This window comes from Nycticebus coucang, chromosome 13 (assembly GCF_027406575.1).
Source record: "Nycticebus coucang isolate mNycCou1 chromosome 13, mNycCou1.pri, whole genome shotgun sequence".
Classification (NCBI taxonomy): Eukaryota; Metazoa; Chordata; class Mammalia; order Primates; family Lorisidae; genus Nycticebus; species Nycticebus coucang.
This window is the reverse complement of record NC_069792.1, coordinates 86921014-86942667: the sequence shown is the minus strand read 5'-3', so window position 1 is coordinate 86942667 and position 21654 is coordinate 86921014. Positions and strand designations below refer to the sequence as shown.

Sequence of the window (21654 nt, the reverse complement as noted above, 5' to 3'; positions counted from 1 at the left end):
GGGGGGTTAGGGAGGAGGGAGGGTAATGGGTGGGACCACACCTACAGTGCATCTTAGAATGGGTACAGGCGAAACTTACTAAAAGCAGAATACAAATGTCTACATACAATAACTAAGAAAACGCCATGAAGGCTACATTGAACAGTTTGATGAGAATATTTCAGATTGTATATGAAACCAGCACATTGTACCCCTTGATTGCACTAATGTACACAGCTATGATTTAACAATAAAAAAATTATCTCCTAAGTAAGATTTGTGGTGCAAATAAAATAGAATGAGACATTAAGAGGCTTTAAAAAACAAAAATATATGTCATTATAATTGGTAACCAACCAATAAAGAGCAGCTTATCTTTATGATAGGAAAGATTCTCAGGAGCAACGACTCCTAGTGCCTCTCATCAGGCTAAAATCTTTCAGTCTCCACAATTACCTTGATGCTTGCTTTTTATAGGAATCCTAGGCTTCCTATTCTTCCTTTAGAAAGAAAATGTCATTCAGAATACACCTGTCATCAAAGTAAACCTTAGTTCTGTCTTTTCTACTAATATGTTTTTTACCTTGAAACTCTGTTCAGAGGTCTTTCCTTCCCAAACTAGATGTCCCTGTGTCCTCAGGTCCTATCCAAGGGTTTTTTCACCCTGTATCCTCACTATCTCTCTAATGGTATCATCCAGACATATTACTTCAATAAGCTGATCGCTCATAAATTTAGGCCAATTTTTACCTTTTTGTGAAGTCTAGACTCCCATTTTAGTCTGCTTGCTCAGTATTTCCAGTTATATCTCTAACAGGTATCTCAAAGTCAATGAACTCTCAACTCCAACTGCCACCTTTTCTCATCTCTGCAAAAGACACTGAGCGCCCAATATCTACAGCCCAATCATGGATCTGTCTTCTGCTCTCAAACTCCACATTCAAACCAACCATCAAATTCTGTCTAATTGCTCAGCTCCTTTCTCTCTCTCCATTATTCCAAAAGTTGGCGTCTAACAGGCCCTCCTGCTTGCACTCTTACCCATCATCAGACTATTTTTTATGCAATGAGTGACCTAATCTTTTAAATATGAGACAGATCACAGGGTGACTGCTCAGCATCTTCCAGTTAATTCTCCATCAAATTAGGACACAATCTAAAATCCTCTAGTTCACTGCACTCCAACCTTAATGTTTTATGTGGCAAGTCTGATCTACTTTGGGGGTTTTGCATGCCATCCATCCAGTTTCCCAATTTACTTCCTTATTCATTTGGGCGGCTACTCAAAACTCATTAATTTGGAGAATCCCTCCATAGTCATCATCCTTGAAATTCTTCTCCTTGTAATCCTTATCCCCTCACCCTGTCTTATTATTCTTTATAGCACTCCCGGTGATAGCTTATTTCTTTTTCTCAAATATCTATAATATATAGACTACTTTTGTATAAAGAAAAAAAAAGATAACCCTTAAGAAATCAGACCAATGACAATCTGGGCTATTCACTTTATGAGTGAGAAGTAAGTGAGAATAATCAGAAATACAGGCTCATCATTACCTCTTACTGAATTTTTAACAACTAAGCCCTTGGGTTGAAGAACTTAGAATGTCATAACTGGAAGAAACTCTTGTTAATTTGGGTTTTCTTTTCAATTTAATTTTTTTAATTGTCTAAAATTGAATATGTTTATCATATGTAACATGTTGTTTTGAAATTTGTGTACATTGTGGAATGGCTAAATAGAGCTAATTAATACATGCAATACCTCAGATACTGTTCATTTTGTGCATGTGTGTGCTAAGAACACTTAAAGTTTACTCTCTTAAACATTTTTAAAAACCAGTTAATTTGAATATATGAAAAGAGAGAATCTTCATTTTTTTTTTGTTTTTGCAGTTTTTGGCTGGGGCTGGGCTTGAACCTGCCACCTCCAGCACATGAGGCCAGCACCCTACTCCTTTGAGCCACAGGCGCCACCCTGAAAATGTTCATGTTTTCCAAAGGAAAAATGTTAGGATTGGAGAAAAGAGAAGGAATCTTATTCAGTGAAAATTCAGTCAGTGAGAAAGTGTATGTGTGTGTGTATGTGTGTGTATGTGTGTGTATGTGTGTGTGTGTGTGTGTGTGTGTGTGTGTGTGTGTAGTGTGGAGGCATATCTTGATGTTCCATAACATTTTTTAACTACACAGTTGAGTATCCATTACAATCTGTGTTTTGAACAACACTCAAACACTGTAGTTCTGGAATAAAGAGGAAAAAAGCTGATGTTTATATTAGCATATTTTTTGGCTAAGGTTGAATTTGTAGATAATTCTAAAAAATAAAGTCACCTGTGGTGCCTCTTACAAGGGTACATGTGAAACTTAGTAAATGTAGAATATAAATGTCTTAACACAATAACTAAGAAAATGCCAGGAAGGCTATGTTAACCAGTGTGATGAAAATGTGTCAAACAGTCTATAAAACCAGAGTATGGTGCCCCATGATCGCATTAATGTACACAGCTATGATTTAATAATAAAAAAAAAGAAAAAAAATGAAAATCAAGAATATTCCAAAATACCATCCTAATTTAAGGATTGCTGCTATTTTCTAGTTTGTTTGAACTTGATAGAATGAATTATACAACTCTAGAAATGTCAAAAGTTAAAACAAATCTAGACTTGATTTTATTTGTGGTTTCCTATTCTGCCTAAAATCCTTGTTCAGTGTCATTTACAATGTCATCAATAAAGAAGAGCCATTGGTCATGTCAGATTTTCTAAGCAACATTTTGAGTTTGAATTATAACAAAATCTAATCTGACAGATGGCCCTTTAATCTGCTAAATACTATATAAAGTAATGTTATTAAAAATTAACAGTTTTTAACTTCACTATTGGCACTAATGCTCATATTTCTTACATCCCTATTATTCAGCTAGTTCCATTAGGCCTTACGTGCGTAATGACGGTAAGCCTTCTCTTTCATCATTTGCATTTTTAATCTGTCATTGAGTTACTGCATATATTTCAATCGTTTTTAATTGCAGCTGTGATAATTTATAAAATGAGAGTCATCGCTTCTTGGCCTTTTGGCTAAGATCAAGTGTAAAACGAGAGTCACCCCTATGCTCCTCACTCACTTGGATCCTGTTCGTTTAATTATCTCTTGCAGTAAAGAGTCCAACTCCATTTTGATATTTCTCTGCTGACAGCTGTTAAGTCCAACATATGGGCAAGCTCATAAGAATCACCTGATTCTCCACCCTTTTGCACCAGTTGGGAAACCAAACCACACAAGTCTTAGCCTGTACACAGGAAACCCCACCCTCTACCCCACCTGGCCATCATCAAACCCCAAGCCAGTCTCCCTCTGGGCTGTCCCAAACCGTCTTGCCCAGCTTGGGTAGCCTGCCTTCCCCTCGGAGAAAGCCTCCCTCCTCGTATGAGTAAAGCTCTTCCTTAACCCACTGGATGGGTATGTGGTGCACCATTCTTAACATCTTGGGTTCAAATTTTGGGATCCATATTCACTGCAGAGTGGCCACTCCATTTCTTTTTAGCATTTTATAGGTAATTTAACAATTGTAGAGAATCTACCTAACACATAGAGGAAAAGATCACAATCAGTCTAAATCCTTGTACTAAAGACAGAAGACTATATCTCCTAGTTAAATTTTAATTGAATACAGCAAACTTTTGTTATGTTTGCAATGACTAGCAAGGAAATAAAGTAAACCAGGTGATCTAGGTTTTCTTTTTCCTGAATAAAGGGAAGGCTTACATAATTTATAGCAAGTACAATGAACACAGTTTTCTTACAGCTTAAATGAGCAAATTGTAATATAAATATATACACTAATTCTGTTAAACAAGAAATGGCACTAATTTTAGAAGTTGATATTTCTGGTCAACTAAAATCACCTTTATATTTAACATTGAGTGAAGGCACTCAAGAAAAACTTTGTGTGTAGTAGCTTAGAGTAGAATATAACTGTCTCAGGAAGCTACTCATTCCTTCTTAGAAAATAAAACAAATAAGTTATTTTCTCTACTTTCTAAAGTTCTTGACAAAATAGGATTATTTCTTCCAAAATTTGTAGAAGTTACCATTTCAATCTATAATTTATATTTCCAAAATAATGTGGTTCAAGTTATTTATTTTTATTATTTATCCACTGATTTATTTTTTTAAATTCCATGTCAGAAAGTGAGCTGACAATAGTTCTCAGACAAGGCACACAACTCTTATTGGTCTGTGTAAGGCCTCCCTCCCTCCCTCCCTCCCTTCGTCCCTCCCTCCCTCGCTCCCTTCCTTCCTTCCTTCCTTCCTTCCTTCCTTCCTTCCTTCCTTCCTTCCTTCCTTCCTTCCTTCCTTCCTTCCTTCCTTCCTTCCTTCCTTCCTTCCTTCCTTCCTTTCTTCCTTCCTTCCTTAATATGTAATTGCTTTTCCTCATATTAGGGTTGCCAGATAAAATACAGGATGCCCAACTAAATTTGAGTTTCAGAATAACTTTTTATTTTAGTGAATGTATGACCACATGTGCAATATAAATATGTTCCTTGCAATATTTGGGGCTAAAAAAAATCAAACTACTACTTTTGACCATCTTTGTTTATCTGAAATTCAGATTTAACCAGATGCCCTAATTTTTAGTCCACATCTTTAATACATACTTGCATAAGCTCCTGGTCTTATATATATATTTAATACATAGATAATTCCATTTACTTTTATTTATATATATATATGTATATTGATAAAATATTATGTATGCATGTACATGTTTAAAATTTGAGGAGACATTATTGGATTTTAAATCATATTCTGCTTTCTCTTTTGAGCATCATTATTTTTATGCTCTACCCATTGGGCTAATACATAGTATTCTACCTAGGCATGGATTATAATCAACGTGCATTTTCCCCCAGGATATCATCTATGATGTTCGATTCTTCATTGAGAGCAGTGCTGAAATTATATTCTTGTGCACGTTCCTTTCTCTTCCTGAATTAACATTTCTTAGGCATACCTTTCTCTCCCTTTCACCACCATCAGGTGTGTGATTAATCCCGTTTCTCACCATGTCCTCTCACAAGACTTTCAGAATCAAGAGGTTTCTGGCCAAGAAACAAATAAAATTGTCCTGCTCCCCAATGAATTCTAATGAAAACTGGTGATAAAATCATGTAAAAAATCAAGGAGAGACACTGGAGGAGAACCAAGCTGGGTCTATAAGGGGTTGTGCATGAGATGACACTTACTTATGCTGAATCACAGGCACTATCATCTTCCCATATCAAGCTGAAAATGTCATCAGTTGGCCACATTTCACTGGTAAAATGAGTTTTCTCTTTGTTTATATGATCTTCACTAATAACCTGGTCCAGTAATAAATATGGGAGACCTTTGTCTGAATAAAAAAATTCTCAGGCATAGACATAGGAGTGAAATCGTTAAATGGGATACATAGAAACATATGCATAAAATATATGTGTGTGTGTATATAGGTACATGTACCCATGTGTATATTTGTTCTTCATTTTAGGGTGAACTTAGAGATGCTTCTCCTGATAGCTGTATCAGGTTACACTTTTTTTTAATTTTTTTTATTATTTTATTTTATTTTATTTATTTATTCATTTTGCAGTGTTTGGCCGGGGCTGGGCTTGAACCTGCCACCTCCGGCATATGGGGCCGGCACCCGACTCCTTTGAGCCACAGGTGCCTCCCCATTTATGCTTTTAACATGGCTTCATGAGATTTTATCTTCTTCACCAATTGATTTTTTTTTTTTTTTTTGCAGTTTTTGGACAGGGCTGGATTTGAACCTGCCACCTCTGGCATATGGGCCCAGCACCCTACCCCTTTGAGCCACAGGCGCTGCCCCCAATTGTTATTTTTAAACTTTCCTTTTTTGTCAATATAGTAAGTATGAAGTTTTTAAATATCCTTTTAATTTTCACTTTGCTGATTACTAACAAGATTAAGTGTTGTGCCTGATGGATCACATTTTTGTGCTTCTTTGTGTGTTGAGTAATTTTTTATTTTATCCTTTATGCTTTGAATGGTATGTTTGAGGCATTTGGAATCAAAGACCCTTATTTCCTCAAAAAAGTGTTATATTCAAATGTTGCCTGCTTGGTTAAGTAAACTGTCCTACAAAATGCATCCATTCAGATTTCTGTACAATTGATGGAATTTGTATTGTTTTTACTTAACTAAGCTGTTCGTTGCCTGTATATGTATAATTCAATGATCAGACAGAGACCGAGCAAATTTTCACACACTTCCTAACTGAGATTCACTTTCTCTGCCCCTCTTCCTTCAGAGATTCACTCCCACTTTGGGGAAGTAAGTAACAGTCTCCACTCCAACTTCTTTCTTCTTCGAGCAAGAAAAACAACATGCTTTCCACTAGAGCCTCAGCCACCTTGCAGGATGCCGTGCCTAGAGGCCCCTCTCAGTCTGAAGTTGTAATGGGAATAATTCATCCATTCCTATTGCTTCTTCTAAGGTTCAACTTACCTCCAAAGTCTACATTTGCTAGTTTCCTTTTATATTTTCTTCAGTTACTGTTGTTATATGTAGGTGGATTGATCTGCCATGAGATTACTCTATCTCATGGTGTAGCTGAATTCCTCATTCATTAAGTTTTATAATTCAATAATTTTATATTTGACTTTTAGAATTTTCATCTGGTTGGTTGAATTTATTTTCTGGGCACTTTTAAAATATTCTCTTACTTTGTTTGATAATATGTCTATTTCTTTATTTATTTTTTTTTTTTTCCTGTAGTTCTTTTGGCTGGGGCTGGGTTTGAACCCACCACCTCCCATATATGGGGCCAGCACCCTACTCTTTTGAGCCACAGGCACCGCCCAGGTAATGTGTCTATTTCTTTTACTTTACATGTGGTAATTCTAGTATCTGGTGTCTTTGGGAAGTATGACTATCCTCTTTGAAATTTCTAGTGCCTTCTCTTTGGGGGATTTGTTTCCCTGGTTTTCTTTTAATAGATATTTTCCTTATTATAGGCTGATAATTGGTCCATGGGACACTTTAGGAACATGAATTGGTCATGCTTTCATCAAGACAAGATTTTCACTTGCTCCTATTGCATGCCCGGCATGCTATAAACATGAAACAAGTATGCTAATTTTCCTTTTTTTTTTTTTTTTAAACCTGGTAATAACCTTACTGAGAGGATAGTCAGTGCCAACTTTATAGGTGCAAGACCTGTGCAGTCACTCAGAACCCTACTCGTAGGAGGGTATCACACTTGATTTAATGCTCAACTGTCCTCATTTAATTTTTGGAATAATTTCTTTTTTTTTTTTTTTTTTTTGTAGAGACAGAGTCTCACTTTATGGCCCTCGGTAGAGTGCCGTGGCCTCACACAGCTCACAGCAACCTCCAACTCCTGGGCTTAAGCAATTCTCTTGCCTCAGCCTCCCGAGTAGCTGGGACTACAGGCGCCCGCCACAACGCCCGGCTATTTTTTGGTTGCAGTTTGGCCGGGGCCAGGTTTGAACCCTCCACCCTCGGTAAATGGGGCCGGCGCCTTACCGACTGAGCCACAGGCACCGCCCTAATTTTTGGAATAATTTCTAAGCAAAGGATCTTACATTTTGATTTTTGCACTGGGCCCCACTATAGCTGGTCCTCAGGACAGTATATGTCAGTTCCACTTGTATAGGCACAAGGAGATACCTGTACCTATAAATTCTATGGAAATACTATTTTGTAGTGTTAAAAGTATTTTCATGATACAGGACAGAAGTAAATAGACTGTCTCATTGTTGCCATGGATTAGCACACGGGGTCCCCTTGTCCACACTTGCATGGAAGTCATACTTTTTTGGGTGCCCAGGTTTATTAAGATCCCCCCACTGTTCACCACTCTAGCAGACAATGCTAGTAGTGGGATGTCCAGCTGCCCTCCAAACTGTTTTAAGCCACAGATCTTTTTCAGAAGACTGCCCCTAAGCTACCAGAATCACTATACTGAATCTGCTCAGAGAACCAGAAATTCTTAGTTTATTCCCACACATACCCTCAGCTCATTTCTGTGACATGTGGAAATATGAAAACCCAGCTTCTTATCTTGGGTCAGAATAAATAACTTATTGTGTTGTGTAAATTTATGGTAATAATGACATATCACTACCCAGGGTGACAGAGTAAGACTCTGTCTCAAAATAATAATAATGATAATAACATCAATGTAATGATAATATAGTTATTATGATAATTTATACTAACATATTAATTTTCATTATGACAATAACCTAAATAACTAAATAATACCATTAAATTACCTTAACAAGATTGTCCCTGAGATTATACCTTGAGTTTGGTTTCTTTCCTTTTTTCCCCCTATTTTCTGTGGTTTTTACTGGCTTCCTCTGGCAATACTTCCTTAAATTCCAAAATCAGAATTTTTATTTTGGGATCTGCTTCTAAAAGAACCAACTGACTTGGCATGTTCTTAAAGATTTGTTTCTTATTCTCTCATGCTGTACTAATACCCTAAATTCTGAGTTTCCAATATTGGCTTAGATCCCAGGGAAGCGCTGGATTGCAAGTTCTCACGCAGCTACCCCTGGAGTATCAACCCTGTCTCCTCCGCTGGGGATTTCCTATACTTTTGTATGAGCTCCGCCATGCATTTAAAATAAATTTGTTGTAAGTTATTCAGAATATGGATGTTTAAGGCAACTGAGCTATTTTTAGAACATCTGGACTGCCCTACTGCTGAAAGTATTAGACCTTTTCTCTGCTCTTTTTTTCTAGCTTCTTATGGTAAACACTCAGCTCATGTATTTTCAGTCTTTTTATTTGTTTCTGATCAGTGGATTAGAAACTATATATTTCTCTAAAAATTGTTTTATTCCTCCATTTTCGTTATGCATTTTGCTTTCACAACCATTTAGCTCTCCGTATTTTCTCATTAACCATTTGTCCTCTTGTACACCCAGATTTTCCATAAGTACTTTATTGGTTTAAATAAGTAATTTAAAAATTATTCTTTTGGACTTTTGTTGCTATCTTTATTTGTGTGTGTGTGGTAAGAGAAACTGTATGTATGATTCAGTGTTGATACTTCAGTTTATTTGTTTAAAGATACATTTGTGGCCTAGTATATGATACATTTCTGCGACAGTTTCTCTTGTTACAGAAAATTCTCTGTGTATCTCTGGATTATTATCATTTATCACCAAATAAAAATGATCTTGCTTATTTTTGTCTGCTCATTCTATCAATTTCTAAGAGTGATGTATTAAAGTCTCCAATAATAAGAGTAATACATTAATCTGTCACTTTTTAATATATTTTGAACTTTATATAGAGTTACATGCATATATTTTTGCAGGTATTCTATCTTTCAGATCTATTACTTTTTTTTATAATAAGTAGCATTCTTCTTTGTCACTGAGTGCGCTTTTGCTATAAAATCTATCTTGTACTTTAGTAAAATTGCTACTCTGTATTTCTTCTTGTTTTCATTTATCTCATATTTTTACATTAACTTTATTTTGAACTCTCATATATCCATTTAAGAATTTCAAAATAAATGAATAAACACATAAGAAAAATTAGCCAGACTTGATGGTGCATCCCTATGGTTCCAGGAGGCTGAGACAGGAAGAAGGCTTGAGCCCAGCCCTTGAGTTTGAGACTGCAGTGAGCTCAGGTTGCACAACCGCACTATAGCCTGAGCAACAGTCTAAAAAGCAAAGAAAAAGAAGAAAGAAAAAAAGCATTTCTTTCATAGAAATCAGTGATAAAATATGAGTTTATTTGTTGCTCTTTTAGTTGTTATTATGTAATAAATGTGAGTATTGCTTTCTTTTGACCAAGTTAAAATTTTTTTTCTTCTTGAAAATGGCTTTATATTGCATGCAGTAAATAATATCTATGTTTGTATGTAAATATCTTTTATTTTTGCCAAGTGATTTTACATTTTCTAATTTCTAACTTTTTTATTTTTTTGGTTGTTTGTTTGGCTTCTGTCTACCTTCTTTTAGAGAGATTGAGTCCTGATTTAGTGATATCCACACTTTACTCACTCAAGGCCTAAAGTTTAGCAATATGTATATTTACCCTATGGCAACACAGGAATTTTAGCATACTGTTCTCTCATTATCACTCTCAAATTTCCAAGTTACTAAAATATATTTTATAATAAGTTCCTTATTTAGGAGATATATATATATATGATATGTGCAAATATCATATATATATTATGCCTTACAAAAATCTTAGTTTACTTATATTTCATATGCTTTATCATTAACTCCCAGATTTGTGTTTTATTCTACCAGGGTGCACCCATCTAGAGCTCTTTCAAAAACTTCAATTTGCTAACGTTTCTGAGAAACTTTGCCTACATAGGAATATTATCACTGCATCCTCATTTTTTGATGATTATTTAGTTGAATATAAAATTCAAAGTTTAGTGTTCTTTTTCTTTCAGTATTTAAGGATATTACTCCACTATTGCTAAAGCTTCAGTGTGGAAAAGTCAGCTATCATTTAGGAAATTAATTTCTCTGGGCTTTCAAATTCTGAACGGGTCAAAGCAAGAGCTATAGTTCATCATGATTTTGCATTATTTAGGAATGTTTCTGGCTGCAAGGCAAAAGAAAACTTTATTAAATAGCTTAATAAACACAAAGGACTCTTTTATTTGTCTCATGTAAGACGTAGTCATGGAGCAGATGATTCAGAATAAGCTCACCAAAGCCATCAAGAATCCAAACTCATTGAATTGCTGGTTTTAAAGTAATGTCTCAATTTTTCCATCTTTAAAATAAAGGGATTGTCCTAAATAACTACTAAGATCTCTTCCAACCACGAGATTCTGTTGTTACCTTGTGAACAATAACAACACACAACACAATCAGCGGTGCTTACAATAGTGATCCCGAGTGCTTAAGTCATAAATATGTCATGCAGATTGATTGAAACCTTTCATGAAACTTGAGTTTTTGTCTTACAGATCATCCAGACAGCTATGCATGGGAGACAAAGTCTTTCAGGGGTCTCTATATTTCAAAAATATATTTTTCTCACTTTCTTCATTTGAAATAAATCTATTAATAGAGCCAATGGTGATCTGGCTCATAGATATTGGTTTCCATTACTACAGCAATTGTGAGACCAGCCTGTAATTACTAGAATAGCAGTGTATCTAATTACAATAAATATAAAATGGTCAAGTGAACTATTTACCTGGGCCTTCTGCATATTGTTTTCTCCTCCTATATATAACTTAACAAAGATACTTGTATTTATTTTCAGAATGAGGCTTGACAAACGTAGGAACAGAGGAAAAATATCAAAATATACATTTATTTATTTGTTCATTCATTCAAATATAACAATTTAGAGCATAGCAGGTGGTAAGAACATCTGAGAAATTCAAATATAATGGCAGGAATTTTTTTATTTAAAAAAATACATATAGTAAAATTCTCTATTAATTGTTTGGATCCATGAATTTTTTAAGACTATACCTGTGTACTTTTCATATCAAAATATTATATCTCCAGAATACTCTCTGCTGTCAACATCTTCCCCCAGTAACTTGGCTATTTTTCTGATTTCTACACTATTAGTTACATTTTATGTACTTTTGAACTTCATATCCATGAATTATATAGTCTGTATGTTTGTATGTCTATCTTCTTTAAATCAAGCACATGCTTTAAATAGTCATTCAATACTGTTCTAAATCAGTAGTTTATTCCTTTTCATTTATGAGTAATATTCTAACATATGAATATATCACAATTTGTTTACCTATTCTGTTCAGAGACATTTATTTTGTTTCCATTTCTTTTGTATAATGAGGAAAGCTTCTATATAGCTTCTTATATAAGTGTTTTATGGACTTATACATTCATTTCTATTTGGTGTATACCTAGAAGTATAATTTCTTGGTCACAGAGTAGGGGTATCTTTAATTATTTTTTTTATTTTGTTAGAAATCTCCAAAAAAATTTTCAAAGTAGTTCCACCCTTTTAATTCCCAAGCCAAACATATAAGGATCCCAGTCAATTCATTCCTTCACCAACACTGGTATTTCTGCAGTGCAGGTTTAACTCAGTAGGTTTAGGGTAATCAAACCCAGTAGATCCCAAAGAATCCCTGCTTCTCAGAGGTAATCTTTGAATCCTTGGAATATCCTACATGCTAAGAGCAATTTTGGATACCTGTATAGGATCGTGCCGGAGAGTTTCTGCTACCATGTGACTTATGGTGGGGCACTGGAGCCACGTGATGTCAGTTTGACATCTGAGGGGCCTAAAGACTGAATAACAAATGAGGGGCATGTAGATGATTCATGCCTATGTGACTGAATCCTAATTACATCTCTAGGCAATAAAACGTGGGTGATATTCCCTGGTTATGATACTCCAGATATTTTGCCACACATTAGTGCTGGAAGAGTTTAAGCACTCTTTATACAACTTCACGGAGAAGGGACAATTGGAAACTTGTACCTGATGTCTCCTTGATAGATGTGTGTACCTTTAACTTTGTTGATTTTAATGTGTAGCTTTTCACTGTAACACATCATAACCATGAATGTAGCAGCTTTTCTGAGCTCTGAGTCCTTGTAGAAGAGTATTGAACCAGGGAGTGATATGAGTACATTCAGTACAATATTATTGGACTTTTAAAACTGGTGTGGTGGGGGTGGGCCCACAATACAACCCATAGAAACTTGTTTCAAACTTTAGAGGCAAGACACTTAGTCTTTCACCATTAAGGATGATAAGTGCAAAACTGCATATACTGCTGAACAGTCTAAAGAAGTTTCCTTTTAATTTTAGTTGGTTGAATTCTTTTGTTATTTTTCATTATACAAGAATGCTTTTTTTTTTTTTTGCCTTTCTTGCTCTCTAATTAAAGAGACTTTTTTTGACTTTTTTTTTTGCCTTTCTTGCTCTCTAAATTTTACTACTTACCTCTGTTTCTTTTCAAAGATTTTGGCCAAGACTATAAGCACAAAGAAGTGAGATACCTAAGAGCAGTAATTTGTACTAATGTGAACTAAGGACCTAGGACCATGTCTAAATATAGTAAACATTCCATATAAATGTTTACTGAGCGGATGAATGAATTATGCCAAATGAAAGAAATACTATACAACTACAGTATTTCTCGGTAAAGCTAAATTATAGACTGAAGTAGAAACCTGAGGCAAATGTCTGATTCCTCCTTTCCTTCTGAATTGACTAAATAGAAACTAAAACAATGGGTCCGGCTTGGTTGTGTCACAAGCTTATGTGCACAAAACAGAGGAAGGTTAACTACAAAGAATCAAGACCCAGAAAAGATGTTCTACTCTGCTTGAGAGAGGGAGGAAGAGAGGGGGAAAAAGAGACCGAGAGACACAAAGAAACAGAAAGAGAGACAAAGACAGGGAAACGTGTTTCTGAGCCATCACCGATACCATGGATAACTCAGAAGACCCATCCATTCTCTTTACGAGAAGGCACATACAGTGGTGGACAAAAGGCAGTTTCTCTGTGCAGTTCCTATAGGAAAGAAGATGTGTCAAAGAGAACGACTATTAACTACCAAATTTAATGCCTTTGCTTTCATTTATTTCTTGTCTTATATATTTATTTATTTTTTTTTATTAAATCATAGCTGTGTACATTAATGTGATCATGGGGTACCATACACTAGTTTCGTAGACCATTTGACACATTTTCATCACACTGGTTAACAGAGCCTTCCATCACCCTGATCCCCAAACCAGGAAAAGACCCAACAAGAAAAGAAAATTATAGTCCAACATCACTAATGAATATAGATGCAAAAATATTCAACAAGATCCTAACAAACAGAATCCAGCAACACATGAAACAAATTATACATCATGACCAAGTCGGTTTTATCCCAGGGTCTCAAGGCTGGTTCAATATCCGTAAATCTATTTCTTGTCTTATAAAATAAAATTTTGTCACCTGACCTTTCCATTTCTGTTTGCCTGTCAAATATTTTCCTTTCATTTTAAAGTTGTTGTTTTTTTATAATTTTGAGTATTTTGGTGAACAACTTATGGTTCAGTTTTATATTTTAAACCTTACCCAAGCATTTGTCATTTACTAAAGAAATTAATGCATTTATTTGTTTTACTATATAGAAAACTCCTGTAACTGATATTTAAATGATAGAATAGTGATAATTCCAGTCTAACTTAGAATACAAATGAATATTAATGATGCAGTAGTTAGCTAAACTAGAAAGATAAAACTACTTCAGAGCTCAGTAGAAAAAAAAAGAACTGTACAATAGACTCTTTCAGATATTGAAAACACCATAAATTTCATAAAATAATATTACCTGTTATTAAACCAGAGACACTCAAGAAGTACAACCTATAAAAGAAATTTGACCAACAAATTTATATTGAGCAAGAATTGAACACTAGTGGGGTATTTTTTTTTCTACTGAGAATTTATTATGGCCTCTAGGCTTCTGAAAATTTTTTTAAAATAGATTTATCTAATAATAACTGTTAACATCAACTGAATGCTTCATATAAGGCACTGTTACAAGAGTTTTATATGTACTCACTTACGTTACCCTCACAAAGATGACAAAAGGTCCTATGAGGTTCCATACCGTCAGGCAATGTGCACCCATATTGCCATGCAGGGAATAGTCAGGGAAACACCAAAACCCTTATATAGTGGTTGGTAAAGAGCAACTCTTCAATTGTTGACACCACAAGTCACCAAATAATGTCACCCAATAGTGGCCAGAGAGACAGATAATGGAGGCTCAGAGTGGTGCTGGCTCACAGGAAGAAAGACTTTAGTGATCATTAACACACTAAGGCTGCAGGGAGATGGTGGTGGCAGGAGGGTCTGCAGTATCTGCTGGCTGCTCCAGGAAGCATCTGACCAGGTGGCACGGCAGGTGGCATTCATAACAACATCGTCAGCATGGACCAAGGCCAAGCAATATAAGATGTATTAGTGTCTAAATGAATACCTGGCCATGGTTTGCAGTCAATGTGTCCAGCCATCTTCTGGCTGTAACAAAATTCCAGGCACCAAGCCACTTTCTGGCTGCAGCAAAGCATGAGACCAAGGACCAAATGACAAACAATTTAACAGGAATGTTGGGAAATGTTTATGAAGTTCTTACATCAAGTCATGACTCAAAAAGAGTCTCATCTGAATAGTGACAAATCAGTTAAACAAAAGGTCACAGTAACTATTTCTCAAAATTGACACATTAAGAAAATAATTGGATCAGACATTTTCTCTATAACGCGTTACTTAGAAATCACTTAGAAAATAAAAGAGAATATATTTTAATGTATGTATTTATTTAAATAATAATTTAAGTTACTAGAGATAAGTGCTTTCAATATTGTCGGGGGGGGGGACCTATTTTATCCTCTATTTTGCAGATGAAGAAAATAGGCGCAGGGAAGTTAAGCGGTAAGTCCAAGGTTATAAATAAGTGATTATCAGAGCTGACATTCAAGCACAGGTCAGAGTTTAACCACCATGCTTTACTGACTATTAAACGACCTCTCTGATCAGTGATTTTTTTCTCTCACTGTTTATTTAACATGTCATTTTAATATTATTTCCAGGGTTAAATTACTTTTTTAAAGAAAATTAGTGCACATTTGAGATTCTCAGTAAGAGAATCTCAATAAGAAACCACCCTTATGGTCTTTCCAAATTTCTCATAGTAAATATTTTTGGGGATATTTTTGGGGGATTTGTGGGGTTTTTTTTTTTGGGGGGGGGGTTGCACTGTACTTAAATCAGCCTAGAAGAAAAGCAGTAACAAATACCTAACACCTACTACAGTTGATGGGTAAAATTATAGTTATGTAAAATGAAAGTCTTTCTAAGAGAAATACATTTCTTAAATTTCTTTTTCTTTTTAGATTCTAAATGTATACTATGCTGTATCTGCCTCAGCATATTTTAAGATTAAGGTTATCTATAGCCTAGAAAAAAATGCTTAATCCCAAATAGGTCAGCTAGTGGATATTCCAATTACATTATTTTAGATTTCACTGCCTGGTATTTCATCTACTACTCTCTTTTGTGCTTTCTTATTTTTCTGCCTCTTGTTCTTTTATGTCATTTTCTACAAGAGCAAAGTTTAACTTGCTTTCATCACCCCAGAATGTTGGAAAACGCATACGTCTTGTTTTTGTAATTCTGTATAAAGAAACTGCTAAATTTTTCAAAAACACCTTTTAAGCTCTGTTTATCTAATTATCAGTGGTAGATAAAATGGCGCCATTTGTTTCTAAAACATAAACCACGGGAGTCAGAACATTTCATTCACTCTCACCATTATTACCTCCTCTGCAATACGTATTTCATAATGCTTGTAGAAGTAATCTGAAATTGTAAATTTGTATTATTATAACAGGCCTACTTATTATTGAATTAAATATCTTGAGTTTGCAAATGGTATAAACAGTAAGATCACCAATGTGACCATCAAGATTATGAAATAAAGCTTTATGAAGACAAATGAAGGTTACTCTACGACCACCAATGTGAACTTCTACCCTGAATTTAGCATTTATCTTTCTCTAATTTGAAATGCATTACTACATAACCACTTTTCTCTATCTGTATATATGTGTTCGCATATGAGCATAAAGTATGTATTGTTTTGCATGTTTTAAGCTTATGCAAATGAAAATGATCTAACCCACAGGCTATCTACAGCTTGCCATGTCACTCAATATTATGTTTTTGAGATTGCTATATTGCTATGTGTGTCTTCATTTAAATACTTTAAATGTGGTATTGAATAGATGATAACTAATCTGATCGTACTCCTGTGAATGGGCATTAAGGTTTTTTCTAACTTCCTGTTACTGTGAAAACCCTGCTTTGAATATTCTTGCACATATATTTTCATAAAAGGTTCTCCAGGGTCAAACCTCAGAATGGAATTACTGAGCCATAGATCTGACTTTACATAGATTTCGGCTTTGCTATATATTGCCCAATCCTTCCCAATTTGACTGCAGCAATTTATGCTCTCACAAGCAATTAGAGTTTCCAATTCCATTCACATTTCTTCTAACATGTGATTTTGTGAGAATTTTTCTTTGTTTTCATTCTGTTGCATGTAAAGTGTATCTCGTTATGAAAATCCATTTTTACTTCTCCACTTACTAGTTAGATTGGCCATATTTTTCCCTTTTTTTTTGGCCATTAATGTTTCTTTTTCCTGAATATTACCTATTCATAATTTTTTTTTCTCTTTTTGGTTGCCTTTTTCTTACGGATTTGGTAGGAGTTACTCCTCTTTTTATTCTGAATACAAAAGCCTTTTCTGGTGATGTGTATTACTAAAATTTCCTCCAGTTCTACAGCTTGCCATTTTTACAATGTTTTTTGGAGGGGTGTCAGATTTAAAACATTTGCTCCTTTCTAAAGTCACAATATTATCTTCAGAAGTATTTAAGTTTTACTGTACACATTAAGCATTGAATGCACCTAGAATTTATTTTCTTGTGTATCAGTTGAGGTAGAATTACATGTGGATACCAAACTATTGAAGCAGCATTATTGAATACTCCAAACTCTTCTAGAAAGAAAAAGGTTTCACATTGACTAATATAAAAAATAAAAACTACACAGAGCACAGTTCAGCAACACAATAAGAAATTTTTTTTAATGTTGTAAGAAATCTAAACAACAAAATTATGAAAGTAAATTATATAATTATGTATAAATAGGTACAGGCCTACCTTAGAGATATTGCAGTTGCAATTCCAGACCACTGCCAAAAAGCGACTATCAGAATGAAGTGATTTCTCACAATGTTTTTGGTCTCCCTGTGCATGTAAAAGTTATTAGGCCCAAAATATGTACTCTCAATTATAAAATAATTTGTTGCTAAAAATGCTAATGATCATCTGAGACTTCAGATGGAGTATTTTTGCAGGTGGAGAAGTCTGATTGGATGTTGATGGCTGCTGATTGATCAGGGTGGTGGTTGCTAAGGGTGGGAGTGGCTGTGGCAATTCCTTAAAACACAACAACATTAGCTGCATTGATTGACTCTTCCTTTCATGAAAGATTTCTCTGTAGCATCCAGTGCTGTTTGATAGCATTTTGCCCATAGTAGAACTTCTTTCGAAATCGTAGTCATCCTTTGACATCCACTCCTTTCAAATTCTGCCACTGCTTCTTCAACTAAGTTGATGTTATATTCTGAATCCCTTATTGTCATCTCAATAATATCCCTAGTATCTTCACCAGTGGTAGACTTCATCTCAAGAAACCACTTTCTTTGCTCACCCAGAAGAAACAAATATTCATCTACTATTTTATCATGAAATTGCAACCATTTTGTCCTATCTTCAGGCTCCATTTTTTTCCATATCCATACTTCTTTTTGTTTCATTTAAAAATACTCCAAGGGTACAAACATTTAGGTTTACAAGGATCGCTTTTGTATTGCTGGAGTCACGACTATAGGTGGGCCCATCTCTCAATGTTTGTTGTATCCACCTGGTAGGTTTTTGCCCCCCTCTTCTCCTGCCCCTTCCCCCCTACTTGGTTTCCATGGAGTTTTACTTCACTCTGTACACGTGTGTGCTCATCATTCATTCCAATTTAATAGTGAGTACATGTGGTGTCTGTTTAATAATTCTTAAGATACTTCACTTAGGAGAATGGTCTTCAGCTCCATCCCGATTTCTGTAAAAGGCATTAATTTATTCTTTTCTTAGCCTGAGTAGTATTTCATGGTATACATAGACCACTTTTTATTATTTTACTCATGAATTCATGGGCACTTGGGCTGATTCCACACCTTTGCAATTGTGAATTTTGCTGCAATGATTTTGTGTGTTTTTCTGATAGAAAGACTTCTATTCCTTTGGTGGATACCCAGCAGTGGGATTTCTGGATCGAATGGTAGGTCTACTTTTAGGTCTTTGTGTTGCCTACATATAAGACAGGTTGTACCAATTCGCAACCCCACCAACAGAATTCCAAATCAGCATCTATTGCTTTTTTAATGTTTAATAGAAGCCTTTCAATCTTGAGTAAGGTGATATTTCATTGTAGTTTTAATTTGTGTTTCCCTGATGTTTAGTGATTCTGGGCTTTTTTTTTTTCATATGTGTATTGGGCATTTGTCTATCTTCTTTTGAAAAGCTTCTATTATGCAAGGCATGGTGGCTCATGCCTGTAATCCTAGCACTCTGTGGGGCTGATACAGGTGGATTGACTGAGCTCTCAGATTTGAAACCAGTCTGAGCAAAAGCGAAACCTCCATCTTTAAAAATAGCCAGGAGCTGTGGCGGGTACCTATAGTCCCAGCTACTCGGGAGGCTGAGGCAAGAGGATCACTTGAGCATAACAGTGTGAGGTTGCTGTAAGCTATGATGCCACTCTACCAAGGGCAAAAAAGTGAGATTCTGTCTCAGAAAAAAAGAAAGAAAAGAAAAGCTTCCTTTCATGTCTTTTCCCTACTTTTTAATGGAATCGTTTGCCTTTTTCCTTGATGATTTTCTTGAGTTCTTTGTAAATTCTGGTTATTAGCCTATTATTGAATATATAGCTTGAAAATATTTTCTCCCATTCTATAGGCTTTTTCTTTGCTCTATTGATTGTTTCCTAGCTGTCCAGAAGCTTTTTAGTTTATTGAAATTCCATTTATTAATTTTATTGCTGTTGTAATTGCCATTGGGATCTTTTTTATAAATTCTCTGCCTAGGCCAATAACTAAAAGGGTTTTTCCTAAGTTTTTCTCTAGAATCCTTATGGATTCATACCACTACATTTATTTCTTTTATTCATTTTGAATTAATTTTCATGAGTGGTGAGAGATAGAGGTTCTGTTTCATTTTTCTGCATGTGGCTATCCAATTTTCCCAGCATTATTTATAGAATAGGACTTCTTTTCCCCATTATATATTGCTGTCTTCTTCATAAAAGATAAGTTGGTTGTAGGCAATTGATCTGATATCTTTGTTCTTTATTTTGTTCCTTTGGTCTATGTACCTATTTTTGTACCAGTACCATGCTGCTTTGGTTACTGCAGCCTTGTAGTATAGTTTGAAGTCTGATACCTCCAGATTTCTTCTTTTTGCTTAAGACTGCTATGGCTATTTGGGCTCTTTTCTTGTTCAGAGAATGTATAGATTTATTTTTTCTTGATCTATGAAGTCTGATATTGGTATTCATAAGTCACTTTGAGTAGTATGTACATTTTAACAATGTCAGTTCTGCCAATCCATGAGCATGATATATTTTTACACTTGTTTGTGGCCTCTGGAATTTCTCTCTTCAGTGTTTTATAGTTCTCCTTGTAGAGATCTTTAACCTTCTTAGTAAAGTATATTCTATTTATTTTATTTCTTTGTACTTATTGTGAATGGTATTTAGTCTTTGGTATGACTCTCAACTTCAGTGCTATTGTATATAGAAATGCTACTGATTTGTGTACATTGACTTTATAACCTGAGAATTTGCTGAATTTGTCAATTTCAGGAGTCTCTTGGTGGAATCTTTAGGGTTTTCTAGATACAAGGTCATATTGTCAGAGAAGAATGATAGTTTGACTTTCTCTTTCCCAATTTGTATACACTTCATTTCTTTCTCTTGCCTTACTGGTCTAGTGAGGATTTCCAGCCCTATGTTGAATAGTAGTCTTCACAGTGAGCACCCTTGTCTTTTTTCAGTTCTCAGAGGAAATGTTTTCAACTTTTCCCTATTTAGCATGATGTTGCTGTAGGTTCATCATATATGGCTATTATAATTTTGAGATGTTTCTTCTATGCCTACTTTGTTGAGTGTCTTTTATCATAAAAGGGTGCTGGATTTTGTTGACTGATTTTTTTACATCTATTGAGATGATCATATGGTTTTTGTTTTGCTTCTATTTATGGGGTGAGTCACATGTATGTATTTATTTTTTTACATATACATGTGTTTATTAGGTTTCCATTTTTGCCTTCACAAAATTAAAAAGGCTTAAAATTTAATAACAATAACAATGTTTAAGATAAGGACTAGAAACAAAAACCTCATAAAGAAAAACCTTTTCTGAATGTATTTATGTTCATTCGTTCTTTACGAGGTATTCATTTCTAGACATGTATGTATTTATGTATATTGAACCATCTTTCCATCCCTGGAATGAAGTCCACTTGGTCCTGGTGAATTATTGTTTTGGTGTTACTAAATTTAGTTTGCTACTATTTTATTGGGTATTTTTCCATTGTATTCTTTTTTTTTTTTTTTTGCAGTTTTTGGCCAGGGCTAGGTTTGAACCCACCACCTCTGGTATATGGGGCCAGCGCCCTACTTCTTTGAGCCACAGGTGCTGCCCCATTATATTCTTAAGAGATATTTTTCTGCAGTATTCTTTTCATGTTGTGTTCTTTTCTGACTTTGGTGTCAAGGTGATACTGGCTTCATAGAATGATTTGGGGAGAATTCCTTCTTTCTCAATATTAGAGAATAATTTCTGTAGTATGGGTATCTGCTCTTCTTTGTAGGTCTGGCAGAATTTGGCTGTGTCCATCTGGTCCATGGTTTTTGTTGTTGTTATTATTGGGAAGGTTTTTATTACTGCTTCAATTTCACTGCTCATTATTGGTCTGTTCTGGAGTTTTATTTCATCCAGACTGAGTCTTGGGAGGTTGAATGTT

The 21654-nt window shown here is 35.0% G+C and overlaps 1 pseudogene; it reads left to right on the top strand.

Annotated features, from left to right (window-relative positions):
* The first annotated feature begins 2926 nt into the window (after positions 1–2926).
* Positions 2927–21654, top strand: part of LOC128563435 (neurobeachin-like) — a 31918-nt pseudogene continuing 13190 nt past the window's right edge.